This window comes from Tursiops truncatus, chromosome 6 (assembly GCF_011762595.2).
Source record: "Tursiops truncatus isolate mTurTru1 chromosome 6, mTurTru1.mat.Y, whole genome shotgun sequence".
In the NCBI taxonomy this organism is placed as follows: Eukaryota; Metazoa; Chordata; class Mammalia; order Artiodactyla; family Delphinidae; genus Tursiops; species Tursiops truncatus.
In genome coordinates this window covers 86,787,985-86,809,200 of record NC_047039.1, presented here as the reverse complement: position 1 = coordinate 86,809,200, position 21,216 = coordinate 86,787,985, and the positions used below count along the sequence as shown (strand labels likewise).

Sequence of the window (21,216 nt, the reverse complement as noted above, 5' to 3'; positions counted from 1 at the left end):
AAGTGTGGTGAATGCAGGGTGCTTTGGATTCACATAAGGTATCAATTGAAGATTACAGGATTTCTTGGTAAAAGTGGGAATTTGGGGAGAGAATTCTTGGCAGAAGCAGCAGCATATACAAGGATTTAGAGATCAGACAGAGTATTTTGAGAGGGAGACTACTTATGGATTTGCATATTTAGAATCTGAAGAGAGTAAGTAGGGAATAATGAGGGATGAAGTTGGAGAACAAAATGCTTCAATGACAAGGGTCATGGATGCCATGCTGAGGAATTACAAACTTATTCTGAGGCCAGTGGAAGAGTTGGATCAAGTAGCAATAATAAGATTGTTGCATTATAAAGAATGCTCTGATAGCAACGTGGGGGATAAATGGAACGAGGTGAGACTGGAGGCAGAGGAATTAGGAGACTGTTGCAGTGATCCAAGTGACAGTTGATGGTTACCTGAAATAAGGTAGCAGCGGTGGAGCCAGAGATAAAAGAATGGATGTGAGAAGTATCAAGAAGTGTCAAGTATTGTGGCAGGTATTCATACAAATATTATTGGCTGAGAAACTCAGGAACTGTAGAACAGTAAAAATGTTCTGGCCATTTTAATAAGTTTTACCAGTTGCCAGAGCTGAGGGGAGAGGGAAATCACTTTCCTTTCCTAAGTGACAATGTGACAAATGGGAGCTGCATAGCAAACTACATGTTTACGATTGTGACTGCTGAAGGTAATGTCTGCTTAAGCCATTAATATTACAGACACCAAAACAGGGAGGGTGAGTGCAGATTGCAGATGGCATATGGTAGACATTAGCTCATTAAAATATGCAGTCTAGCAGATGTACGTGTTTCAGTATGCCAGGGGAAATATTAATTTTAAGAATTAAAAACTCCTGAGGCTTTGGAAGATTTTAAGCTCTTGGTTCTCAAAGTTCTCTGATGAGCAAATTGGAAACATTTTATTGGCTGTTTGTTCCTACACTTCTGATTACAGCTGAAATGTGCTCAAACTCTGCTACTAAGGCAAACCGGGAGAGAAGAGAATGAAGAGAGAAGCATCCTATAAAGTCCCTGTAATTCTGCTTTAAGCTAAGCTTTTAAAATCATGATGTACAATACTACAGATCTAAAGGTACAGTTAGTTTTACATCAAAGGTTTGAAACAGATTTGAAAATATAAGACACTGATGAAAGAAATCAAAGATAACACAAGCAGATGGAGAGATATACCATGTTCTTGGATTGGAAGAATCAATATCGTGAAAATGACTATACTACCCAAAGCAATCTACAGACTCAATGCAATCCCTATCAAATTACCAATGGCATTTTTTACAGAACTAGAACAAAAAATCTGAAAATTTGTATGGAGACACAGAAGACCCCGAATAGCCACCGCAATCTTGAGGGAAAAAAATGGAGCTGGAGGAATAAGATCCCCTGACTTCAGACTACACTACAAAGCTATAGTAATCAAGACAACATGGTACTGGCATAAAAACAGAAATATAGATCAATGTAACAGGACAGAAAGCCCAGAGATAAACCACGCACTTATGGTCAACTAATCTATGACAAAGAAGGCAAGGATACACAAAGGAGAAAAGATAGTCTCTTCAATAAGTGGTGCTGGGAAAACTGGACAGCTACATGTAAAAGAACGAAATTAGAACACTCCCTAACACAATGCACAAAAATAAACTCCAAATGGATTAATGACCTAAATGTAAGACCAGACATGATAAAAATATTAGAGGAAAACATAGGAAAAACACCCTTTGACATAAACCACAGCAAGATCTTTTTAAAAATAAACAAATGGGACTTAATTAAACTTAAAAGCTTTTGCATAGCAAAGGAAACCATAAACAAGACAAAAAGACAACACTCAGAATGGGAGAAAATATTTGCAAACGAATCAATGGACAAAGGATTAATCTCCAAAATATATAAACAGCTCATGCAGCTCAATATTAAAAAAACAAACAAGCCTATCAAAAAATGGGCAGAAGACCTAAATAGACATTTCTCCAAAAAAGATATACAGATTGCCAACAAACACATGAAAGGATGCTCAACATCACTAATCATTAGAAAAATGCAAATCAAAACTACAATGAGGTGTCACCTCACACCTGTCAGAATGGCCATCATCAAAATGTCTACAAACAATAAGTGCTGGAGAGGGTGTGGAGAAAAGGGAACACTCTTGCACTGTTGGTGGGAATGTAAATTCATACAGCCACTATGGAGAACAGTATGGAGGTTCCTTAAAACACTAAAAATAGAATTACCATATGACCAAGCAATCCCACTACTGGGCATTTACCCAGAGAAATCCATAATTCAAAAACACACACACACACAAACAAAAAAACAAAAAAAACACACATGCACCTCAGTGTTCATTGCAGCACTACTTACAATAGTCAGGTCATAGAAGCAACCTAAATGCCCATCAATGGGCGAATGGATAAAGAAGATATTGTACATATATACAATGGAATATTACTCAGCCATAAAAAGGAACAAAACTGGGTCATTTATAGAGATATGGATGGACCTAGAGACTGTCATACAGAGTGAAGTAAGTCCAAAAGAGAAAAGCAAATATCGTATATTAACGCATATACGTGGAATCTAGAAAAATGTTACAGATGAACCGGTTTGCAAGGCATAAATAGAGACACAGATGTAGAGAACAAACATATAGACACCAAAGGGGGAAATTGGAGTGGGGGTGATGGTGGTGGGATGAATTGGGAGATTGGGATTGACATATATACACTAATATGTATAAAATAGATAATTAATGAGAACCTGCTATATAAAAAAATAAATAAAATTTTAAAAATATGAAGCTATATCTAAAGCTATTATTTGATACTGTATTCAGAGGGGATAACAAAATCTTATCAATTCCACAATTATGACTAAAAAACTTTTCTATCATAACTTTCCTTTTAGGAAAACAAAACTCAAAGAGACCAAGAAAGTTCCTTAAATTTCTGCTCAAAACAAAAGAATTTGACATAGAGAACAAGGATCATTTTCAAGTCACCATTTTTGCTTAAATTTAAAATGCAAATATTTCCCCCTTTTTTCTCTGTGGGAGATGAATAGACAACAAAGGAAGAAAGAAGGAAAAATGGAAAACAAATAAAGGAAGAGAAAAAAACAAAGGAAGGAAAGAACATTTCCTTTTACACCAAATGAAAGGAAACAGCAAGCATTTGAACATGTTTTATCTATAAAAGGAAATTTATATTTTAGCACATATATTCAATTATAATAACTAATGTTTATGAAAATGGTGAATATTTAAAGGGATTGAGTCCAGATGAGAAGTGAACACTTGTGGTTTTATTTCATATATATATACATGTATATATATATTCATCTGTATGGAATTGGGTGAATATTCTGTCATATTTTTCTGTCATTCCGAAGAAGTGTGTGTGTATGTGCGTGTGTGTGTGTGTGTGCATTCACAATAAGTCTAGAAAGAGTATTTTCTTCAATCAATATATAGCAATTTTGAAGCATCCATCCCTGAAATCAAATAGCAGACGAAGCTGATTGTCAGAAACAACAGTCCAAAAATGTGCCCCTGAGGGAACTATATACAACACTACCAGGACTGAGAACTCATGCAGCCAGAAAACAAACCATTTGCATAACCTATGGAAAATCTGCTAAGATGGACTTTCTAGCATTCTGGAAGAACACCAAAGTCAGGGACCCTGTAATAAAAATTGCATTGATTGTCAGCAGCACAGGAATTATCATTCAGATTGAAAAAATATATTCCAACCAGCTAGACTGATGAACCTCTACTTTCATCTATAAACATGAATAGATGATCAAGAATCACCAAATATTTGAGTAAAACAAAAACAATAAACAGAACTAACCCCAAGGGTAAACAGAAGGTAAACTTTGAAATAAGTATAATTAATATCATCAGGGAAGAAATTAATGGATAAGAAAGGAACAGATTGCTGAGGACAAAATAAGCAATTAGATCTCTTTTTGACATTAAAACCATATTTACTGAAAGAAACCTCACCTTAATAGATGGGATGACTAGTAGAATGGAAATACTGAAAAATGAGTTAGTGGACTGGAACATTGAGCCAAGGTATTCTTTCCAAACACAGTTATAAAGGCACAAAGTAGAAAAAGTTAAGAGACAAGGAAATAGGTCCAGGAGTTCTAATAACTATGTAGTAGGAGAACCAGAAAGAGAGAACAAAGAAAAAGTGGGAGTATGGGGTGGGAGAAGCAGATAATAAAATAGGTAAAATAATAAAATTTCTCAGAACTTAAGACTTAAGTCTCTTTATGTAAGAGTCCTTTAAATGCAAATAAAATAATAATAGGCAACAATACTTTAAAAAATTTATTTCTAGAAACATTCTGGTGAAATTTATTCTTTTAATATTTTGGTATCAATATTTACTTTAAAAATCTTTTTTAAAAAATTTTAAAACACGGCCATCTCACTTAACACTTTACTGTGTGCAGATCCTACTAGCTTCTTCAGAAGTAACTATGTTTAACAGTTTGGTATATTTCCTTCCTGAATTTCTCGTTTAATATAAGAGATGCACAAAAACACACACATACATATGTATTACATTCTACATTTTACTTTAGAAATTCAAACTCATTAAAATTTTTAAAAGATGTGAAATTTAATAGAAGCAATTCAGATGAATAAAACAAACAAAAAATGATGTCCATCCTCACTGTAATCAGAAAAATGTAAATTAAAATGTGAGTTTGACCACAAAAATATTTGTGTTGCCAAGAGTAGGATCATCATGCATAGTTGAAAAAACTATTTGGAAATGAAACAGGTACAGCCAATTAGAGAGAAATTTTGCAGCACACATCAGCGAAGATGCACATACTCTGACTCAGAGATACATCAGTTTCATGAATCTATCTACAGAGGTACTTTCAGGTATACATAAAATTGTACATTCACAAGGCTGTTTGTATCAGCATTCTTGAAAAGCCAAAAAGTGAATTTGGAAAAACATACATGTCCACTAAGAGTAAACATGTATGGTGTCATTTGAAGCACAAAAGTTTTTAATTTTGATGAAGTCCAATTTATCTGCTTTTTTCTTCTGTTGCTTTTGGTGTCATATAAGAATGTCAAATCCTAGGTCATGAAGACTTACTCCTATGTTTTCCTTTAAGAGTTTTATAGTTTTTGTTCTAAAATTTAAGTCTTTGGTTAATTTTTGTATGTGATGTGAGGTAAGGGTCCAACTTAATTCTTTGGCACAACTTTATTGTGCCTCCAGTATTATATTGAATATATAAGTATTATATATTGTGCCTCCAGTATTATATTGAATATATATAAGTGGCAAGAGCAGACATCCTTCTCTTATTCCTGATCTTAAAGGAAAAGCATCTACTCTTTCACCATTAAGTAAGATGTTAGCAGTAAGTTCTTCATAGACACCATTTATTGTATTGAAGGCACTCACCTCTATTCCTAGTTTGTTGAGTGTTTTATAACAAAAGGATATTGAATTTTGCCAATTTTTTTCCTACATCTTTTAAGATTATCATGTGATATTTATTTTTTATTCTATTGATATTATGTATTACATTAATTGATCTTGAGATGTTAAACCAACATTGCACCCCTGGAATAAATCCCACTTGGCTATGGTGTATAATTCCCTTTAAATGTTGACAGATTTGGCTTGCTAGTATTTTGAGGATTTTAGCATTCATAATCATAAGGAATGTTGGTCTGCAGTTTTCTTGTGATGTCTTTGGTTTGGATGGTTATTTATTTTATTTTATAGATTAATTTATAATACAGAGCATAAAATACTACTACTATCATAATAATAGCTAGAGTTTAGTGAGCATAGAATTTATTCCAGGAGCTCTATTCATCACTTTTACAGATATTTTGGCACGCAACTCTCATCAAAAACTGTGTGAGTTAAGTATTGTTATTTTCTCCATTATTAAAACTAAAAAAAACCTCTGAAAACAAAACAAAAGGAATACAAAAGAACAAAATCCCGAGGTTTCTAGAGGTTAATAATCTTGCCCAAAGTCACAAAGCTAGTTTTGGGCCAAGTATAGTCTTAAGCCTGTCTTCAAAACCTATGCTCTTAATATCTTCATGAGTAGATCAAGATAGTTAACTACTTAATGTTTGTTCAATCAGATAAAAACTACTTAACATTTAAAAATTATTTAATATTTATTTAATCAGATAAATAATTTTAATATTATAAATCATTCTTTACAATGTTTTGATTTTTTTGAATGTTCTGATTTGGTCTTCCAAGTACTTTCTCCTTTTTTAAAGTTTTCTTTAGATTCACCTTTATCTTGAGTTGTTTTTAATGACATTGGAGTATGTCTTTTTGTCTCATTATCTACAGTGATATTTTTAGAAGCAGTGCGACATTTGAACTATTCCTCTGGTATGGCTGTCAACGCAATTTCATGAATATAGAATTAGTGGTAAAAGGTTTGGCAGGGTAGAGCCATGTTACTTCTCTAGCAAAGTGTTACACATAAGAGTTGAAATGTAAAATATTTTTTCTGAATAGGCATATCATTAAGTTTTTTCTGGTTAATTGATTTGAAGGTCTCTGTATATAGTAGAACAAACACTGTATCAGAGAAATGATATATCCTGATTCAAACAAACCAACTATAAAAAGATAATCATGAAAATTTTACTAAGGACTGGGTATATAATGATATCAGTGAATTATTTTTAATTTGCTAGTTGTGACAAAAACATATTGGTTCTGTAAGAAAATGGTCACCTTTTTTAGAAATTTGTTCTAATTTTGTAGGGGTTATGAAATAATATGTTTTAACAATAACTTAAGAAACAAAGGGACACTGAAGCAAGTAAGACTATCAATTTTCAAATGTGGAATATGGATAATGGTTAAATGAAGAGTGATTCCTCTATTTTTGTATATGTTTATAAATACTCATAATTAATGATAACAAAATTGTGATCTTAGGGTTCAGTTTTCCTACTCATAGAATGGAGACTGTAATAATTACTATAGTTAGGATTAAAAGAGATTATATTTGAATAAGCACGTTCAAAGTTCTATATACTTCATAAATAATTGTTTAATTTATTTCCATGGTTCAAGAGGGGCAGTCATGTTTTAAAAGTAATGGTTACTTTAAAGGTTGCAGAAGTATGGATGACAGACTCCTGATCTTGGGGGCAATCACAGTCTATTCTAAAGTCTGTAGTTCCTGAATAGAAGAATATTTAATATCTTAAATAGATATTAACATACATTGTATTTACCCTAATCAATACTGAGATAACTTAAGTCACACCATAAGAAATCATAAACCAAGAGTTATATGAGAAACGTTCGTTTGGATAAGGTCTGACTGGAGAAAAAATGTTCGTTTGGATAAGGCCTGACTGGAGACTTAGAGAAATTAATAAAGACAGGTAACATTTGAAAAATCAGATACACAACTTTGTTCTATATTACGATTATTATCCCAGCTATAAATATTTAAAACTATCACTGGGTGTGAAAATAGCTTAAATATACAGATTAGACATACTGATTATATTTAACTAAAGGATAAGTTCAAAGTTTTGATCTCCTCTGAGCTAGTTTGAGGTTCTCAGCTTCTACGTCTCCACACACTTTCACAATTCAAAAGGTCCTGCAACAGGGTCTCCATGCATGACCTCTTACTGTGCCTTCTGTACATTCTTAAAGTGATGTGGTATAAGTCGTTTCTTCCTTTGTGCTGAATGCCTGGATTTAGCCTCTCTATCCCCTCTAGATCTGAGTCTTACCTGAATGGTCTATCTTGTTGTATTTGCTCTGGCTTTGACCCTAACAGCTGTCTTTTAAAACACCCTGGGCTTTCAATCTCTGTAGTACAATGTGATCCATTTCTATCCCATCTCAGCATCTGGGTGACAAACTTTAAGCTTCCACATGCTCTAGAAGAAAGTCTGGACAAAAAGCTATGTTACTGTCTCTACAAATAGCCTTTTCAGATTTCTAACAGAATATTTTTATAATTAAGTTGTTTAATAATTTAATAGCTTAAGTGTATTGTCAAAATGCATTTTGAAACAGGAAATTCACAATCAAATCATGTGACATTGCATTAGTGGTCCTTAATGTGTGTGTATGTTTTCTTGCCAAATTTCATCGGAGAAAAAAATCTTATAAAGATACTGGACGAATATAAAAAGTTAGAACAATACAGGAAACAGTTCAGAAATCCAAGAAGAAATACTTTACCAGAACCTGGGGAAAATTTTCAGGATATTTTAAGACAAAAGAGCAAGATTGAGATAAATAATTAGTTGCCTAATAGTGTACCTGTGCTCATAAAATGAAGTAGTCTTGATTGATGGAAAATAAAGAATTCTTTTTCCTTTCTTGTTGCTCTTCTCTTATATCAGACATTTAAGCTGTGTATTCATCAAGCAACTCAAGTCATCCCTTTATTTCACGAACATTTTTTTGGAGGTTATGACAGTTCTACTTCTCTTATTTCTATCTTTTTCTGTCTTTTGAGAAATAACAACTCCAAGCAAACAATCAGAAATAAAAGTATATATGATGGGAGATGGGAACTGGCAATGTTACCTGGAAGTTAATTCCCTAAAATACATTCCTAAATTGGGAATATCTTTTAGGAATATAATGTTTCACTTTTGTATCAGATCACTTGTCAGAAAAAGAAATAGGCAGCAAAAAAGAAAAGAGAATGCTATATAAATATAGAAAAGCAGAATAATATTGATGATTTTTAGATAGTGGATGTTAAGATGGAGAGTAATGTGAATAAGCCTGTCTTCGAAATGACAACCAATAAACATCTCAGGAGACAGTGACAATAGACAGTGGAACATCATCAGTATCCAGAAAACATACTTCTGTAAAGTATTTAATATAGAAACTAGAAGAAAAACTCAGTAAGTCATTCAGTATTTCCTAAAGAAGGCAAGAAGACAGGCCTTTAAAATAACATTAAAAATAAGAGCAATCATGACAAACTTCAATTTATTATGGATCGGGAACTGTGCCAAGTGCTTTACATACATTTTCTCACTTAATAAACAGAAATAATGGAAGAATAGTCTGAAATAAAGGGCAACTGTATAAGAATCTATTAAGATCAAAGAGAAACAATAACCTAAAATGGTTCAGTAGCTGGAGGCTAAGCAAGAGGATTAAAAAAGGCAAATAAAAAATTAAACTCTGCATTTACAATAATAAAGAATAACAGTATCATTCTGGAAAATGGAGGAGTTGATGTGAAAGAAACTCTTAGGATGAAGAGAAATTGGGATTAAAAACTGTAATGGTTAGACTAGTTAGCCATGGATAACTTTCAGGGTTAGCACTGTGTTTTCTTCATATTAAAATTTATACCAATCTTTGTTTCCTATTCGGATATTAAATTATTTTTGTAATTAAAGGGTACTGGTTTGATAGCTTCATTGAGACAGTTTCTCTTGGCCCTAATGCATAGTTTCAGTATTTTATGATTGCATAAGTCAGTTCTATTTATGCACTAGAGAATTATATAAGAGAGAAATAGGTGAGGAAGATAAAGAAAAAAATTAAATTGTTTTAAATTTTACTTCTCTTAACTATTAAGCATATCTACGTATAGACTATATGCTCCTGGTATATATTGTATTTTTTATACCTAGAGCTTGGCACAGAGTAAATGTTAAAAATATTGAACAAATGAAATGATAACTAAATGGATAGATGAATTTTAAACTTTTGATAGAATACTTTTAAATTATCATATAAGAAAGAAGTTGGGGTTTCCCTGGTGGCACAGTGGTTGAGAGTCCGCCTGTCGATGCAGGGGACACGGGTTCGTGCCCTGGTCCGGGAAGATCCCACGTGCTGCGGAGCGGCTAGGCCCGTGAGCCATGGCCGCCGAGCCTGCACGTCCGGAGCCTGTGCTCCACAACGGGAGAGGCCACAACAGTGAGAGGCCTGCGTACCATAAAAAAAAAAAAAGAAAGAAGTTGAAGTTGTCTAATAATGAATTTTTACAAAAGGCCTCTGTTTCCTTAATCCACAGGGACATGATGAATGAAAATACAAATTTATTTGGCTACTATATGTTTCTGATCTCATAGAACTCTTCATCACCAATTCATCATTCAAACTCAGCCTGTATTAATGGTAGCCTTATTACTCTGTTTGTAAATTCTGTCATTGTTCTTCTAGGGGTTACCTTTGCCAAAGTCTATAGGATGTTGACACCTTAACAAACTTAACGAGTAAAGTGAAATAAAAGCTTTGCCCCAGCTCCAGTTCTAAAGATAAGGAAGGCTGACATTGACTAAGGCCAAAGTAATATTTGAGCCAGTGTTCTAGAACAGAATGATATGAATGTGACAAAAAATTAATGCTCATTTTGTAATTTTTAAACTGTGTTATAGGCTGAATAATGCCTTCCTCAAAAATGCCCATGCCATAATTCCCAGAACCTTTGAATATGTTACTTGACATGGCAAAAAGGACTTTCCAGATGTAATTAAGGTTACAGACCTTAAGAAAAGGAGACGACCATGGATTTTTCTAGCTGGGCTCAATCTAATTACATGAGCCCTTGAAAGCAAAAAACTTTCTCAGGATGGAGTCAGAAGAGATGCAGCATAAGGAGAAGTCAGAGGGATTAAAATCATGAGAAGGATCTGGTTTGTGGTTGCCAGTGTGAAAATGGAGGACACAATATAATGAGAAATGCAGGTGATTTTAAACAGCTAAAAGAGGCTTCTGGCTAAAAGCCAGCAAGGAGAAAAGGACCTCAGCCTTGAAACCACAAAGAACTGAATCTGCCAGTAACTTAAATGTGCTTGGAAGCAGACTCTTTCCAGAGTCTCCTGATAAGAGTCCAGGCAAGATGGCATTTTGAGTTCAGCCTTGAGAAACCCAGAACAGAGCCCACGTGGACTTCTGACTTACAGAACTGTGAGATAATAAATTTGTGTTGTTTTATGCCACTAAGTTTGTAGTAATATGCTATGGTAGCAATGGAAAACTAATACACTGTTCATTTTGAAAAATGTATATTTAGGCTAGTTTTACTCTAGATTTTAGAGTGACTGGGTCTCTTTCTTTTGGCACTTTTTTCCTTGAATGTGTGTGTGTGTGTGTGTGTGTGTGTGTGTGTGTTATTTCTCACAATCTGATAGATAAGAACTCTAGGGATAAGGATAAGAGTCTGGGAGAAGGTTTCAAGAAGGCTATTTACTAAGCTCCTAGTCTAGTGTTATGAAAAAGGGTTAAAAGTAAAAATAAGAAGCAGACTCACAGATACAGAGAACAAACTAGTGGTGTGAGGGGGGAGAGTAAGGGGGAGGTACAAAATAGATAAAGGGGATTAAGAGGTACAAACTAACAGTTATAAAATAAATACTTCACAGGGAGGTAATATACAGCACAGGGAATACAGAATATTTCATAATAACTTTGTATGATGTGTAATCTATAACAATAGAATAACTATGTTGTACACCTGAAACTAAGGTAATATTGTAAGTCAACTATACTTCAATTTTTTTAAAAAAAGTAACACTTGGTACTGCATATAATCTGGCCTAACTCACTATGTCTACATTCCACATAAAGTTTTTGAGACTATAGTAATAAATAAAATAGTAGAAATAACATTTGTGTGTTTTCCTGCTACATATTTCCCTTTGGAATCTGAATTGGTAGTAGGTTGCTGGTTGAAGATTCAGAATTTGAACTCCTAGCCATCTCTCTCTCCATGTTTTAAACACATAAGAATCTTGATCCCATTGAAAAAATTATAATTCTAATTTTTTAAGATCAGCTATCTTTGCTCCGTCACACATTTTAGGGTAAAACATTCATTAACACACAAAAAGAACTAAGAAAATATGGTTCAGGGAATCACTTATTTGCCTTTGGTTTGCTGTTTCTTTATAAAGCAACTGAACATGCCACAAACTACTTAGAAATCCATTCCTGAAATCCTAAGTACAAAGGGATAAAAGGAGTGGGCGTTTGATGTGTGTCTGTGTGACATGTGTCTGTGAGACAGACTTGTCAGTTAGAATGCAATTTACAAAATAATTCATTTTTACTGATAGTTTCTCATGAAGAAACTGTGTAATGGGGAATTACAATTTTTGAAATTATAATAATGAGTTTAATTTAAACTATAACTCAAAGGAAATTAAACATTTTAAAATAGTATTATTTCTTATTGATAATTGCAACCAAGAAATAAATATATTCTTAGTTATTTTTATATGCTGTTCATTATTCTGGCATTTTGAAAGGAAAGAGAAGCACAATGGAGTGTAAGGAAGAAAAAATAAAGTTTATTAAATACTTAGATTGTTTTACTCAATTTTTAAATAATTGGCAATTTAGTGAGTTTCATCTTACTAAGGAGGAACATGGTTTACAGTGAATCAAACCTTTCCCAAAGTTATGCAGCTTTTAAGTAAAAAGTATGACAATTCTAAGACTGACTTTCATCTAAATCCATGCTTTATCAAGGCTGATCCTCAGTTTGTGACTTTTATAAAATTAAAATTCAATTATTACTATAACATAGCTAAAAGATTAAATAAAACCCCATAAGTACAATGCTAAAGACAGAGAAAGGAAGACTATAATTCAGTACTACATACCTACTCATTCTTTTATCTACTCATTCATCCAGCTAACAAATTTTAGTTGATTAACTATTACTGTGACCTCTCTTCTAAGCATTAGGATGAAATAGAGAATAAGATAGACAAATTCTTTGTCACATTGAGATTGTGTTCTGGTAGAGGAATCAGAAAATAAAGATAATAAAAGAAGTGCTTAATATTAACCTCTATATAGGACCTAAGAAGAAAAATCAAGCAAGTGTATCAACAACAGTAATAAAGTACTAGTAAAACCATAGTAGCTCAAAACCCAAATAATTATTTCTTGCTCATACTACAAGCCCCTCACATGTAACCAGGAAAGCTCTGCCCTCTACAGTTAGAATCCAGAACAACTGCACAGCCACCACCTCAAACACTGGTGTATAAAATGTTCAAGGGAAAAGAGAGTTCTAGAAATGTCTTAAAAATGCAACTAAATCTTCTGTCCTGAAAGTAAATATATTAATTTCATAACACATTGGCCAGAAGTTCATATATCTCCAAAACAAGGTTCCAGGAAATACAATGCTTCAAATAATGGGAATGGGAAGAATTGGAAATTTTTTCTGAATAGCACCATTGTGAGCTGAATTGTGTACCCCTAAAAGGTGAATTGAAACCCTAACCCCTGGTACTTGTGAATGTGACCTTGTTTGGAAATGGAGCCTTTGCAGATATAATCAAGATAAAAACCATAAGGATGAACCCTAATCCAATATGACTGGTGTTCTTGTAAGAAGAGAGTTATTTGGACACAGAGACACAGGGAGAATGCCACATGAAGATGGTGGCAGATACTGCAGTGATACATTTATAAACCAAGGAACGCCAAGGATTGCCAGCTATCAGCAGAGGCTAAGAGAGAGACATGGAACAGAGTCTCCCTCAGAGCCCTCAGAAAGAAACGACGCTGAAGGTACCTTGAATTCACACCTCTAGTCTCTGAAAGTGAGAGACAACATATTTCCGTTGTTTTAAGCCACCTAATTTGTGGGTGCTTTGTTATAGTGGCCCTAGAAAACTAATCAAGTACTAATGATCACCAAAAGAGTAAAAAGATATAACGCCAGGGGCAGCTAATGTGTAACTACAGAAGTTCTAAGAAGGTGCTATTTGAGCAGAAACATGAAACAGAAATTTCAAAAAGTGAGGGGGTGAGTCTTGCTAAAATCTGAGGAAATGTGCACTCAATCTCAATTACTTTGACATTCATGTTACATAAGGCTTGATATACGAAAACAACTTGAATCCACAAACTACATACTAGGAAAAAAAGGCTTTTTCTAGGACATTATAGATTTGTAAATTCCAGAAAGGCTTAGGAGAGAAGTTACATTTATGTCTTGCTTTTCTGTCTTGCACAGTCCATGAATTACTGCTGGTATATATTAAAGGTCAGTTATTGCAGACTTAAAGGACTCTATCAATGTTAAATAGGAGGAAACTCTAGCTCTGAAATTTCAGCCTGGGGATTTACCAAATGCCCCTTTCAACCAGGTAGTCCTTAGACAAGACAAATACTCCTCATCTACTCTTTAACAGGATAAGTTAGATTTTAGATATATTTTATTTTAATTATCTTTGAGTTAAAGGGTTAAAATAGCTTGAATTAAGATCTTAATTTGTATTTTACTAAAAATATTCTGCAAAAGCCATTAAAACAGATAACCACTGAGGTTGAGAAGAGCAGATGAAAGGAAGATTAAGATATATATAACAATTTATCAGTAGAAAAAACTGTATATTTTCTATGTTCTTCCAAGTCTGGGAGGAAAAGCTCCTAAATTAGTTTAAGTCTCAAGCTGAGGTTAACTACCCTACTTGTTGGTGAGCTATGGAACAAGTCAAATCACCAGGTTATATGCTTATAATTTCCTGGGGGTCAACTTCCTCAAACACTGATACGAAATTAGGGAAATTTATGAACATTTATCTAAGTTGAACAAAATTATGATGATGTAGGCCAGTCTCAGGAAGGGTTATGGTTTCCTCAAAAGTAGGAAAAAATAAATTATGTGCAGTAACTGGAAAATTTGCTCATTGTATTAACAGATAACTCATGTCATTATTGGCACAGTTATGTTTATATAAATGCAGCACAGTACCTTAGCAAGAACATGATAATGTCACTAGATGGCTCAGTTAGTGCTGGCCAGCTAAGGCAGGAAATTTGGAATTATAATTGCTCCTAGTTCCTGTGGCAGCCAGCACAGTTTGTTGTTTTAAAAAATGAGTTTGTCTACTTATGAGCTACTGTTGTTTTTTTTAATTCCACTGACATGCAAAAAAAAAAATTGTTTCCCAGAAATTAGTTCAATAACCTGCTTAAATTTAAAAAATTAAGTTAAACATGCAATCACTTTCTGCTTAAGAATTTTCCATAAATTCCATAAATTTTTTGGTGAGTTTGTGTGATTTTTAGTGTTATTCTTATTTTAATTTTTAAAGTTCAATACTTTTACTATTATACATTAAACTGACATTTTCATTAGTAGGAGTTCCCTAGAAAAATAAGTTATTTGGGGGGCCTGGACTTTTTTAAAAAGTTTCCTTAAAAGTCATTTTCAGATTTGCTTTATGGAATGAAATGTGGGGCATTTGGTAAATCTCCTAACTGTGCAAAATATGTCTTGATTAAAAAGAAAGCAGCTAAGAGGGGAAAAAAAGAGCATTCACTTTACAAAAAAAAAATTAAGCTCAAAATGACCAGTTACTTGTTCAGGATCTTATATTTATGATGTTAATTTCCAAAGCACTTGATGATTGACAAAGATAGATAGATGATGATAGATAGATAGAGACAGACAGACAGACAGACAGACAGTAGGCATGTGGGTTTTGGGAAGGACACATTATCACTCTAGGAAAAATAAGATATGAAATGTATGCACTGATGGTCCCTACCCTTGACAGGTCCAATGCTGGGATTGGTACTCAAATCAGATCCACCACACATAGAAAGAATCTGTTCTTTCTTTTAAAGTATGAGTAACAGGATGGTTAAATTGGGAACAGGTGAAATGAGAAATGATATTAAAAGCTTGTTCTAGATCAGTGTAAATTTTCTTGTCTAGGGTAACATACAAGCCAATGTCTTGGACACAGGATTGAATTGTTATTGTCCGTCAAGAACAAGCAAAACGCATCAGCTGAGAGTAAAAACCAAGGCGGAGTCAGTATAGCATTGTTCCCAACGTTGGCTTATTTAGCACATACTATTTGAGACTAAACAGTAAATAATTTAACAAACCATAGATATTGTTATTGCACATATCAGAACTTCTATTATTCACACATTTAAAACATTTATTGAGACCTATTATGTGCCAGACATTGTTCTACAAACTGAAAATGAAACTTTAGAACTGCAAGGAGAGATCTGCTCTTAGGGACTATTAATGGAATTCAATTAATTAGCCAGGGTTAAAATTTATAGCATTTGTGGAACTATAAAGAGTGCCATCATCAATAACTTTCATTCTTGGTTCAGACTTTTTCCCCTCAAAATAATAGACACTTTTCCATTTATTTCTTTCAGTTAGTGATACAGTTGAGAAAACACAAATAAACCTGACTTGTGTTATTTTGTAGACAAGAAATGTTTTGCTGCATGTTTACTTTATATTTTTCTTTCTTTGTGGTTCAAATATTGTTACAAAAAAACCCAAAAAACAGACAACACTGGATCTGAGATCCCTTCATCTCATCATATGACACAAGGAATTTGACCTCTAAAGCAGTCAGTGCAAACACCAACATTTCCACTAATGGTAACATAAAAGCATTTTAATATATTACATCTCCATAGCAGCATCTCCTTTCTTTAGCTAATTTTCCTGCTATGGCTTATAAAGCAGTGTTTAAAATGCTACTATTTATATCCACATATTTGCGTGTGTCTGAGTTCTCAAAATATAGATGCCAAAACAGAACAGATAAATTGTCTGCATGTTAAATCTGATAGAGAGTGTTAGCTCCCTTTAATTCAGCACAACTTCTTAAAATTGAAAAGACAGTATGCAACGTTCTTGTTATATTAACTGAGACAGGTAAGTCATTTTCCCCTGTGGTAAGTAATGTAAAGCATTACTTTGATAATCAAACAGCACATATATAATATGAAGCCAAGGGAAAGTCTGCATGATTTTTAAAAAAGAAAATATGAGATAGGCCAGCTGGCTTGGGTTATGCCCTCAGATTCTCCAGAGAATATTTTCTGTTTGTCATTGGAGTATTTCTTTGCAAAATCTTGAGAACGTTTTAATTAAGATCAGTAGACAGTTATCATAACAAATTCGGTAGGTATTTGTATTTAACTCACCTCATTTTATCAGTTTCTTTGCTGTCCTTGAGCTGAAATTGGTCCTCTTGCCTTTCAGTGTTTTTGATCATTGCGAGGGCAGAATTTATCCCACAGGTAAAAATGATTTGCACGTGGGTCAGTGAATAAAGGCCAGCTTTACTTTCTTTTTCAAATCACTTGGCGTTTCACGGGATCTGTAGAGAGGCCTGGATGTGGCCTGATTGCACTGCTGGATTGGTAAGAATTTGACTCTGCAACTCAACTTTTGCTACTGTGATTGAATTTTTTCCAAATTGCCAGATGGTATTTGATTATATAGACCATAAAGAATAATTGGTATGTAATCATGCACTTAATGCCTTTTTTACCCTTATTTTGCATGGGACACAAAGATTGGTGCTTCCATCGTAACATAGAAATTAGAGGTATGAAGACAGAGGAAATGCCCTTTTCCTGCTTTGAATTAGAATGAGGGATTGAGGGGAAATGAAGGAATGTTCTTAGAGTCCATTTACATATTTCTGAAGAGATTATTTTCCCACTGTAGAGGTGTTTCAAAGTCAATTAGTACTCTCTGGATTGGTAAAAATAGAAGATTAAGAGGATGGTGAAGAGGCAAAGGGCTCATTCATTTCCTCCTTATTTATTCCCTCTTAAAAGGATATTTGGTGCTCTAATCTTCCTGAAAACATCTATGTCAACAAATATTTATTAAACACCTTTCAAGAAATGGTTCTTGTGGTTTATAATGAGAAATCAGACATCCCCTTGCCTTCAGAAGCTTGGAATCTAGTGAGGAAGACAGACATGTACACAAGTAGGTTCAATAAATGACAGATTTATCCAAGGTCCAGTGCAGCCTTGTGTTACCGTGATTAATTCCACCTGGACCTGAGGCCAAAAAAGGCTTTATATAATAGCGGTGCCATTCAATACAACTTTCTGCAATGATGAGATTCTCTGTGTTGGCCAGTAAGGTAGCCACATTTGACAACTGAGCATTTGACATGTGCTATCATGACAGAAAAACTGAAATTTTAATTTCATTTACTCTTAGTTAATGTACATTTAAATTTAAGGAGCCACATGTGGCTAATAGCTACCATATTTGACAATTCAATGATGGAAGGTGCTATGTGAGTTGAGTTCTTTTTGTCTTTATTCTCCTTTGTTACATTTTAATTCTGTAAGTATATGGCTGAGGTCTGGATGGGGCGCTCAAATAAAAGGGAATAAATAGTTCACTCCCATTTAAAAGCATGTCCTCTGTTTCGTTTGAAGATGAAAGAGGTTTGATGACTAACAACTACAGTGAACCTCATTTTTTTTAATTCACTTCACTTGGGGGCAGTTCAAATTCCAGACACCTGGACTTGCTTACTTCTGTTTAGTATAGCCAGGCCAGTGGATGAGGAATGGTTTCAGAATTCCTTATTTCCCATAGCACCAAGCTTACAAGTTTCTCTGAGGTAATAGATATTAAGAAATTATGGAAACAATTGAAGGTGGTTATAAATCTAAAGAGGAAAAAATTCCTAAAAACTGGAAATTAGATATTACATGACTCTTCTTATAATCCAGTATCAAAGGTCATTGTTTCTTAATTGCTTATGAAATTAAAAACCTTTCTCTGGGCTTTTTGGACGTTTGTATTCCTCCTTTTGTGACAATTTTCTCAAGATTTTGTCCATTGCTCAATCTGGGTATGTTTATTCAAATGTAAGAACTTACACATTTTGAGACATAATCTTCTGTCATATATGTTGCAAATATGTTTACAGGTTGAGCTTGCATTTTGTTGATGGTACATTTTTTGGTGATAAAACATTTTAAAATTTACCTAGTGTTGGTCTATTTAACTTGGTGTTTTGTTTTCTTTGCCTCTCTGGTGTCATGCTTAGACATGCTGTACTATACCAAGATTAGATTTCTTTTCACTAACATTTTCTTCCAGAAGTGGTTTCATTTGTTATATTTAAAGTTTTAATTTATCTGGCACTTACTATTATGTAGGATGTGAAATGTGAATCTAATGTTACTTTTCTTTCCAAATGGCTATTTGTCCCCAAAGCATTCATTAAAACATCCATCATTTTCTCCAATGTGATATAATATGTCACCTTTATCATAAGCTGTTTATTATATTCTCAAGTAGTTTTTGTATTTTCTATCTTGTTTCATTGATCTGCCTTTTTTTTGCCCTGAACTGGATGCCACCATGTATTCTCTACTCTGTTTCTCTAAATGTCAGCATCAAGAGTGAGCTGGTATCCTTTCTATCACACTTCTTTAAGACAAGTAGTTCATGTTGGCTTTTGTTTTTCCTACATCATTTTTCTCTCCTCCCCTCACACATACTTCAATATTCTTTGGATATAATATGAATTTTATATTCATTTAAATATATATTTTATATTATATATGTTCCATTCAAGATTAATTGTGCCTTTACATTAAGTTTAATTATTAGTTTGAAAAAATTTGTATATACATCTGTATATATATGTCTCTATGTATGTATGTAAGTGTATATGTGTTCATATAGACATACATCACACTTTTCCAGGTTTCAGTGCTTGTCATAAGTCCTTTTAATCTATGAATTCCCCATTCTTGTGCTCATATTATTCTTTCTCTGTTCATATCTTCATTTTTCTTTCAAAAATTATATAAAGATGAGCATATTTTTAATATTTCCTTGTCTAGTAGAGTTGTTCTATTGGCTTCACATGTGAAATGTAGCTTGATTTCATTTAATATTCTTGTTCCCCCATTTTCTTCCTTCAAAATTAGAGATATTTTTTCCATATATGTCTCATATTTAGTGATGCAGAGAAGTAATATAGAAGTAAATCTTATTTGTGTCCTTTTATAGATAATCTGTGTTCATTCTCTTCCTGCTTTCATTTGTGGTTCAAGCATTATTCCAGTATTTACCTGAATATAGTTCTTTATTTAAAATTGATTTATCCTGGGATATGACAATTCCTTACATTTTTTATGATAGTTCTTTTGACCAAGAACTTTTTCATTTATATTTTTGGTTATTCCTTCTATCTTTTTTTCTTACTCCAATAATATCAGATTACTCATATTATTGCTTTCCTTTTGTTTTCCTTATTTTATCATCTTATTTCACATTATTCATTTGCATAGAAATTTCATCTGAATTATGCCACTGTCAAAATTGCAGGTTGCATCACTAACTCAACAGTCTGAAGAATCAATTCTTTGTTGACTATACTTAATGTGTACTTTAATATTACTTTTATATTTCTCATGGTAATGTTGTCTATCAGATAATTCCAGTGTTTTCTGGAATTTCCACATATTTCCACATGTGAAATTTAACATCACATAACACTCTTTCACCCATTAAAATAAAGAGAATATTTTTCCCCTCTAATGTAATTGCAATTGTGTTTCCATAGACCTTGGCTGTCATAATGCTCAGAGCATGCTTGTCATTATTGTTTCTTTGTTTGCTTGCCTTAGCAACTGTATTTAATCTCAGATACAACATAATTGCTTTTCTCCTTTTTATTAAAATGATATCCTTTAAAATATGATTTTCATCTTTATCTGTTCACAATCATCATTGAGTATGGAAATGAATTTTTATATACATATGAAATATTTTTGCATGTTCACATGCTTTGCATTCTTTAGGATTTGTTATACTTCTAGATTGTTAAGAACACAGGTTCTGCAGCTAGCTGATATGGTTTCATATCCTGACTAGACAGCCAACCAGCTATATGAACTTTTTTTTTTATCTAGGGAGCCTCTCCATGACTCAGTGTTCTCATCTTCACTGTGGGGATAATAGCAGTACCTACCCTTCAGTGTTGTTTTGAGGATTAAATAGCATTCTTTTATTCATTCACTCAAAAGATACTGTTGAGTACCTACAACTTACAAGCTTTATTCTAGGCACCAGGCATAGAAAATGAACAAAATAGGCAAAGTTTCTGTCCTCATGTTGTGTGTTTATATTCTGGAGGTAAAAAGAACAATAAAAATATAAATAAAATAAATTTAGGATTGCTTCAAGGCCCTGAGTTTGATCAAAAATAGGAGAGAGAAATTGATTATATTTTGCAATTCCTAGAGAGAGCATCACTTTGAAGTGTAAGAGTTCAACCAATATCACCATTATCAGAACATTTTGTACTTTTATGCAAGGCTGTGGAAAACCTGGATCCCCAACTGCT

General features: G+C 33.4%; 1 long non-coding RNA gene across 1 annotated transcript in view; it reads right to left on the bottom strand.

Moving 5' to 3' along the window:
* The window catches only part of LOC141278899 (uncharacterized), a 196,344-nt gene extending 179,207 nt beyond the window's left edge, over positions 1-17,137 (bottom strand). Inside the window, exon 1 of the long non-coding RNA XR_012332300.1 lies at positions 17,021-17,137. This is a non-coding gene — a long non-coding RNA (uncharacterized lncRNA). The remainder of the gene's footprint in view (positions 1-17,020) is intronic.
* Positions 17,138-21,216: the final 4,079 nt, after the last annotated feature.